This window comes from Aulonocara stuartgranti (genome assembly GCF_965226115.1).
Source record: "Aulonocara stuartgranti genome assembly, chromosome: 10".
In the NCBI taxonomy this organism is placed as follows: domain Eukaryota; kingdom Metazoa; phylum Chordata; class Actinopteri; order Cichliformes; family Cichlidae; genus Aulonocara; species Aulonocara stuartgranti.
The window spans coordinates 13,183,237-13,192,372 of NC_138946.1; the positions used below are offsets into that span (position 1 = coordinate 13,183,237).

The 9,136-nt window shown below is 37.7% G+C and overlaps 1 protein-coding gene across 5 annotated transcripts in view; it reads right to left on the reverse strand.

Annotated features, from left to right (window-relative positions):
* shroom1 (shroom family member 1) overlaps positions 1-4,156 on the reverse strand; it is a 29,739-nt gene extending 25,583 nt beyond the window's left edge. For 3 of the 5 annotated variants that reach the window (XM_082547933.1, XM_082547936.1, XM_082547932.1), the window contains exon 1: positions 3,920-4,156. The gene's annotated coding sequence lies outside the window, so the exon portion shown is untranslated. The remainder of the gene's footprint in view (positions 1-3,919) is intronic. The other 2 variants (XM_082547935.1, XM_082547934.1) reach the window with 2 other exon arrangements.
* Positions 4,157-9,136: the final 4,980 nt, after the last annotated feature.

Sequence of the window (9,136 nt, forward strand, 5' to 3'; positions counted from 1 at the left end):
TTATGTAGGACTTTAACGGGTTTTCTGCTCCTCTGACAAAAGAAGGAGGATCTGACCATAGCTCACAACTACAGACAAGTGAGTTGTCAAAGCCATTGTAAATAAGCCCCCGTCATTGCCTGCAGAACAGAGCCCTGGAGTAAAAGACAGGAAACGAGGAGGGGAAAAAAAGCAAGCAAAAAGAGCTGAAAAGGTTCCATCTGTTTAAGTCTGCTGGATGGTGATGGGGACAGCCTTGCCTGTTTCTCAAACACGGAGCGTGAAGGACCCCCTCAAATGTCTGGAAGGCCATCCATGCATGAGGAGAGAGAAGATGACGGTCAAAGTGAAGGGCGCTCAGACGATCTTCATCTTTATGTATGCATGCATATAGACAGTGATGATTTAAAATAAAGACTTACATGTGATCAGCCATCATTTTTACCATTGTTATACCCTTTATACTAAAGAAATGATTCAATACAAAACAAGGAGAAAGGGTATCCAAAACTATGACTAGGTATATGATGATGAAGAGTCCTCATATTGCCCAACATCACAGAAACCATCTAAAGGCAAAAGGACATTTTCACCTAAGTGTCTATCATATAATAGCATGCTTTAAAAAAAAAAGGCCAACACCAGTTATGCATCTAACCTTGGTATCTAAATGTTCCATTTGCAGCTCGTCTGGTGCAACTTAATAACAACACCTACAGACTTCCCTTGTTTAGTTTATTACTTATTAATCATGTAGGGCAATTTGGGCTTGAATACAGCCTACAAGCAGGTTTTTCTCTTCCTCTTGTGTGCTCTTACTTTAGGCAACTATAAAAGAAAAATCAACTGATCTGCCATGATTTCCTCATCAGGACCTCATCAAAGTCACTCCAGTGCAAGTGAGCATATCTGAATACGTATACAAAACACAGAGGCACGCTAAAATCCTCTTCAATTATCACACCGACCTTCCCAAGGGCACGACTTTCAACAGCCTTACGAACTGGATCACTAAACATTATAACACCTAACATCAGCTCTAACTAGGGTTTAATTAATATGTTACAGTATCAACACGACAATGTGCCCACGCTTTAAGAAAGACTAACCTCTTTCTGGATGATATAAGGTCAGATATAAAGTCTGGGTAATAAAGTCAGACTTTAGTGGTCCAGTTTGTAAGGTAATAAAGTCTGACTTTATTACCCCTAAAATCTTGATAACATTGTGTCTGAGGACTTTGGTCAGCAAACATGTTTTCGCTTTTACCTCAAACAAACACATTCTGATTCATTTTATTTTTAAAATGAATGACACACTGCTTTTATACTTGGTCACTACGTTCCAGACGTGGACCGCTACAATTTGAGATACTGCACAGATTACACTTTTCCCAAATCTTTCCTTCTGTGATAAACAAATCACTCTATACGGGGTGAAAGCAGCCACCCTGGAATTGTCAAATAATTGGTACCGGTTTGCGTTATTGTGAACACAAAGACATGGATGTTGAAATGGAAACAAAAGAAACCACCGGGCCACCTCAGCTTACCAAAACATGTCACGAAACACAGTTGTAAGGGATCAAATTCTCCCTGAGAGAAAATGTGAATTTGTTCGATATGGCACAAATCAAACACACATTTTATCTGCAGTATTACCTGTGACATACTTCCAATAAAATCTCAGAGTACTTTTTTTCTCGCAAAAAATATGGTGATATTTAAGTTCCTACTGACCAAAAACCCCTAGAAAAAAATCGCCACTTAGTATGCTCTTAAACTTCTTTCTTATAGCTGATTACAGCATGCCTGCGTCAATCCTTTCGTTCATCAAAAGACGCCAGTGAACTTAACACCTAATTCTATGACTCATTCATGATATCACTTTTTTCTTTCACAGCGGTATACATTTATCTTCCCGGAACCAACAATGCCATTCACACATCAGTCTCACATCATTCAGGTTCAAAGCAAAAGGTATATTACATCAAGCCTGCACTTCCATCATGTAAACAATCCACTTAAGGCTAACAGAAACTAACAGGCTTCTCATTTAATTACAACTTAGAGACCTTCCTGCTACATCTTACGCCATTATTTCACTATGATGCCTCGTGCAAAGTTCAAAGTGAGGCTGATAATGGTTTAATTACTGCGCTGTTAAGTAATGTGTTAAAGATTTCTGTTACTTTCAGCTGCTTTGTCTCTGAAATTTAATGAGATTTTCTGTGTAATCCCATTTCATCTGGATCAACCACAAAAACCTCAGTTTCTACAGAAATAATCTGAAACCTATGTGAACTATAACCTCACGCCCAGAGCCAAGCCAGTCGCTTCAACCTTGCAGTGGTTGGTTGTATAAAAGGTCACAAAAAGAATTTAAACATCCAAAACTACATACGTTCAGCTGCAGTGTGAGTAATTTTCCACCGCTCGAGGAAAAAAAATAAACATAAAAATGACCATGTCCTACAGGTCGAACAGAAACATACCGCATGCAGGGTTGAATTCCTACAACATTACATACTTTACTTTTTTTCCCTAAAAAAAAGAGGGAGAGAGAGAAAGAGAGAGGGAGAGAGAGAGAGCAAGGGGAAGACTGAGATCAGGTTTCAAAACCCAGTCTAAGTTTACATTTACACCCCATGGCTTTGTGACCCTACTCTCATTTATAACGCTACCCTTCTGCTATTTGCTTCCATCTTTGGTTTCCGGCTTTCTTTCTTCTTTATACTTCCTGCAAACAACACTTACTCAGGCTACAGTCCAAGCCGCCACCTGTATGCAACCATTACCAAATATTTGTATTGCCACATGCTAGCTGCCGATTGGGATCAACAGGTGTTTATGCAAGCACCTCTGGGCTAAGTCCCTCATCTCTCTGCATGCATTACGCCTACATAATTATACCCAAATATCTGAGTGCGTGCTGCTGTCAGGTCAGGCTCTGTGGACGTAGCTGGGGTTGAGCCAGGTCAGCAGCCCCAAGCATGGCATCCTCCAGCAGTGGCAACAGCAGCACACAGAGAGGCCAGTGTGCTCCCACCATCTGACCAACCTCACAGCCTAAGTGCCTCAGTTTCAGCTCCAACACAAAACACCAGTGTCTAGTTTCCCTTTAAATAAAACATACTCCACTCATTAGCTAAAAAGCCCCCCCACTCCTCCCTCCTTGTGCATAATTGAGCGCTAGGTATCAATTTAAGGCAATGAAGTGAGGTTAGAGCAGGACAGTACTATGTTTTTTTAGTTGTTTTGATTTGTTTCAACCAACAACCAAAGCATGAGTAAGTAAGGTACAACACAGCAATTTAATATGGTGATAACAGTAGTTAGGGTTTAGGGTTGTTTCTATCCAGTCCTCAGTATCTATTACAAGCTTATCAGTCAGCTGTCAACTCAGATATTGCTTATTATCTCCCACTGTTACCTAACATTCATGAACAGTAATAATAATGTCTATTAATAATAAGCTGCTAACATTAACGCATATAAAACCTCATCATATTACAAACTAAGGAAAACTATGCGATTTTAAAGGTTAAGGGTATAGATTAAGAATTACATCTAATTTACACACACACACATACATATATAATACATTTATTAAGTATTACAAAATAAATAAGTAGCGATATAAGCAGCCTAGATGGGCTTTGCTAAATACCACCAGATCCTACTACTGACCTCACCTCCCAGTAATAAAACTGAACTGAGACCAGCTGTAGCTTATTCGTGGACACTTTAACTTCCCACAGACACGAAAAACAACTTGTACAACAGCAACAAGAGGTCTGACTGTAAGGTGTCACTGTCATACAGGTATTCTGCGAACATTTTCACTAATAAACCAACAGGTTAACAGCTGACAACCGAAACTGAGCAGCCACAGCGATACTGGATGCACCTGCTGCCACCCTAAACTACCCTCAACGTACCTGCCGATTCCCGCTTCCTTCGCGGTCCTCAAACTGTAGCTTTACTCTTGGTTTGTTGTCTTCAGTGGGTTTCCTCTTCGTTTATCAGTGATAGTTACACTAACTAACTAACAAGGACGGCTCACCTGTATATGGTTAGCTGGCGTGTCTCGCAACCTCTGGTAATGAGCTTTCCTTTTCCTCCGTCCGCACTCAGCTTACCTTATTCCCTGGAGAGAGAAGCGGATGAAAGGTAACGGAGGACCAAGGTGGCCAATTAGACGTGGCGGGAGGCGGGCGAGGTGGAAATGCACGACATCCTATTGGTCAGAACACATTAATGGCGGAACAGTGGAAAAGTTAATTTCCCTGTATTGTTTTCATTTATAAAAGAGAGAGAGAGAGAGAGAGAGAAAGAAGGAAAGAGGCGCAAGCTGGAAGCAAGCTGAAGCTAAACTTCAAATATAAAAAGAGAAAATTTTGAAAATAAAATTATCTATAAGAAGCGACTAATGTTTAAAATGTGCCTAAATAATAAAACTAAAATGTGGCAAGTTGCCTTTACAAAGAGTTAATGTTCTCAGGCCGGTGCAATGTGGATTGAAAGGAGCTAATCATTTCTAAGAGGCTCTGCCATGCAAAGCTATATAAACTACTTTTGTCTCATGCACAGAAAGATTAACTAGGCACCTTTTTTTAATCTTACTGAAAGACACGAATTACTGAGGCCAAACAATTTGGGTGGTTTGGGATGTCATGAGCTCACTGTGAAGATATTCAGGGAAAGTCAGGTTACTCTAATGTCGTTTGTTACTGAGTCACAAACACTGTATGATCTCAGATTGCATTAGTTACTGTAAGCTCCATAAAGGCATATTCATGGACATGTAAAGGTATATTTAGTTCATGGACCACATTCAGTATAATTTAATTCTATAAACTATCTTCAAGCTAACTCTACAGTCAATATTTTTTCCTTAAACTCTGCATTGTTCTGTCTGTTCCTTTAAACTCCCTGATTCAAGATTAAATGAAGCACTTGGGGTGTCTCTTTTTAGTTATCCATCACCTCTGTGCATGTCACATGGTCTGACTAACAATCAACTGAAGTGGCAATCCACTGATAATATGGCAAAAAAAAAAAAAAAAAGGACAGGATAACAGCAATGACAATAGCAACTAATGGCCACTTGGTGGCAATTCATTCACTGTGGAATGAAGCCTAGGCTTTGTCCTGGGTCAGCAGCCATCTGTGGTGTACACATCACTACATAGGGTTGATAAAATGATGTCACACTGTGTAAAAAGAGACTAGAGCTGGATAATTCAAATACAGCTTCATATGTGGTTCACCACTCTGATTACACACCACGACGGTTCATTATCACTGCTTAATGCAAAGTATTTTCACTAGATGTGGGAGTCACCAGTCACCCCACAAAATATGACCAGAATACTTCACTCACAATATATCATTGTGATTTATTTTTTTTTTTGACATTTTCCAATATCCTGAGTGTTGCAACAACATATACTGCTATTTATAACTTTTTTTCAACTGCAAGTTATGTCCTCAAAGTTAAACTATATCGGTTTTATCCAATAAGCTCAAGTTAACTCTCGTCAGGTATGTTTTTTTGCTGCAGAGTGAAATTGTGACATTTACACAGGAGTTACTTCAAACTGCAAGTGTTTGCAGAAAGGTTTCCTCCTATCAAGAGAGATGAGTACTTTTACTTTGTAATGTATATTGTGACTCCAGGACCTAACTTGTATTTGTATTTATTTAGGGTGTTTTATCTTTTCATTCTAGCAAGATTTGCCATTCTGATATTAAGTTTGGAAACAACAACAAACAATAATTGCAAGAGTTCATTATGCTTTACTACCACAGACAAATTTTGTAGACTGTTTCTTGAGATTGCATATTTAGAAATGAGGCAATCTTCCTTGTGCAAACTGTTTTAAGGGGGGAAATACTTCAGTCTAGATGGGTGTTAGTCCCATTTTAGTTTGCAGGCCACATACAGTATCATTTGATCTCATTTACCTCAAGCCACTAAAACTCACTGCATAATTACATTTCCAAAACGTTCCTTTCCTGTGTAAAGAAGTACACGGATTTTCTGAAAACATTTGCATTTAGTGAATCATCCAGACTTTTAACAGACTGAGATGTCTGGAAAAAATAGGAACAATTTCAACAATGGTCTCAGTTTTTCCACATTCAGTCAGCGTGTCATTGCAGAGAAATGCGTCTGCAGGGCCCCTCAGCTTATAAATATTACTTCAGTGTGGGATAGCAAGGTTAAATTGACAATGACTCAGACATTTGGCTTCGACTAAATTAACAGCTCTGATCACCACCCTTATGATGTGCTTGATTTTTTGCAACATGATGTGTTCCTGGTGAAAAATATGTCAAAAAGTCCACTAAAATAAGCCCTCATTCCCTGCAAGAATGCACTCTTTAGAGAAAGCAGTTCTGTTTTGTGTTTGTTTAACTGGTGCTCACTTCATTAAGTACACCTGTTCAACTGCTTGGTGACCTGGCAACAGCGTGTGGTCCAGGAGGACCTGCCAAGGTTCAAATGAAGCATCAGAAAAGGAAAGCAAGGGGATTTATTTTAGGGACTTTGAACAGAGTGTGGTTGTTGATGCCAGATGAATTAAGAGTTCCGGAGGCAAAACATGAAATTTATATATTGTTAAGACACAAAACACATCAGTTGCTTTAAACTACATCAAGTAGAAAATCTAAAGCTGATGGAAATGGGGAGAAAAAAAGAAACAGCACTCTATTAAACATATCCATATATATTTTATTCTCAATACGGCAAAATACAAAGAATATTCAGGACAGACTTTTATTAGTCACAATTAATACTCACTTCACAAGAATGCTTTTAAATTACATTACCTAAGTTTGAAGATCAAACTTCAATGAGTACCTTTAATCATATTGCATCCATCATATATAGCATCTCTATCATCAGTTCTCTTAAAACTAATCCAATTTAGATTATTGTACATAGTGTATGCTGCTGGTCTCGGCTCTGAGACAACTTCTAGAAAAAAAAAGGTGTTATACAACTTACTGTATAAACTGCTACAACTGGTTTTGATGTGTAGAGAAATACCTCTGTTTCAAAAGACATGTTGGACCAATTGTTCAAAAGAGACACATAGTAAATATACCTCTCTGAGGAAGAAACAGACATGGTTTTACAGAACAGACTGTACACATGCCATCCATCCATCCCATGAGATCAACAATATACACTTCATGAAAAAGTACACAGCTCCATATCAAATACAGAGAAGACAAAATATTCGCACTTGGATCGAGAGACGTTAATGATTATGCGGCGACTGTGATACTGAGACAGTGAAGCAGAAGACAAAGAATACCAGCACAGTTAGAAAAAGGACTGAGAAAGCATTTGATATACAGAGTTAACAGACTAGGAGTGTAATCTGTAACCACTTGGAAGAAAAAAAAAAAAAAATGTGCATAAAGTATATCTCACAAGTATATTTACAGCATTTTTAAATTTAATAAAAATGTCAACCTGTAGTAGAAATTCACCCTTAAAGAAATGTTATATTTACAATTTATACATTTGTATTTAAATAGAAACATGCAAGTGTTAACATTTTCCTACTGAATAAAAAACAAAACAAAAAAAACCTCATCTTACCCTGGATTCTTTCAAGTTAGAATTAATATTAATTACAATGAAATCTCATCCTGAACAACCCCGTTACATTTACACCTTCCCATTTCATAAAACGGTGCTCATTAAAAAGGCAAAATAGGAAAGAAACATTAAGCAAAAGGGGCAGAAAAATAAATAAGTATGAGTAGCAAATCGTTAAAAATTTTCTCTAATGCTAAATTTTTATTTTTTTCGTTTTAGGATATTTTTTTTTAATTCATTTCTTTTTTACATTTGAGTACAAGATAGTGTAGGGAACACAAGGCGCTGACCTCTACTTACAAAGTGTACCAGTGTATGAAGACATTGACTGGGCTGGCAAAACCCACAGAGGAATTCCTATGAGAAAAGTGGCCTCCAGCTTTAAGTAGAAAATGGCTAAAGCCATCTGTGTTTGGTTATAAAATCAGATCTATACACACACATCCATGCACCCACACATGAACGCGCACACACACACACACACACACACACACACACAGCCAAGCTCGCATACTAAACCAGTACACAAAATTGCAATAGCTAAAGGCATTGGATTTGAGTTCAACAGGTTTCTCACTGAGGTGGGAAAAAGAAAGTGGGGGACAGAGGAATCCCAAACATAAAAATATAATTATTTTTTCCACAGAAACAGTTTCTTTTTTTGTAAAAATCCTGCATAGATTAAAATAATACCTCCTATGACTTGCTTCTTTTTTTTTTTTTTTCAAGTGTAAGAGAAAATAACAGTATCCCTTCCTACAACAAAGGCCAGGGAGCCAGTAAAAGAAAAAAAATGACAAGAAAAAAAAAACAGGAAAAAAAGGAAGGGTCAAACCTGGGCCAAACAGCATTTTGTTTAGTCTTGACATGCAGGGGGAAAAATAAATTAAAAAAGGCATTATAGATCTTTCTGGCACGTTCTTGTCCAGCCAAAACAAAATGAATGCCATCTGGTCCAGGCTTTAGTATTTCCAGCATATTTTGATAGAAAGTGGGCTTGAAACAACCAAAATGGACAGTTCATGTAAGTGAATTACTGTAAAATCCAAATGCCAACTAAAAATCAACGCAATGTTAACATACTGCGCCAGCTACTATCTTGTAATACAAGTGCGATTACAGTTTGACAACTTTAAATAGGAACATATACAAATACTTGTTCTTATAACCTCTGTTGTAACCCTGCTTTATGCGTCTGACATGTTATACTTTTGCTTGGCTAGAAGGAAGTAAAAGAAACTGGTTGGTATATAAATAAAATCTATATTGGTTTTTATACTTTTTCTTGAAATATATAATGATAGATTTAAAACTCTGCTGTATAAATACAACACTGATCATCTGCATCGCTGATGAGTTCCATTCCCCAGACAACATATTTCCCTTCAAATAAATTAGCTTCTGTTCAGCCAAATTAGCAGCAACTTAGGCCCAGTTTTTATAAAATGTACTGTGACTGCATTGGATGTGGACATGATCTTCAATACTTAAACACTCCCTGCTGTTCCCTAGAAAAATAGAATAACACTGATTTGGA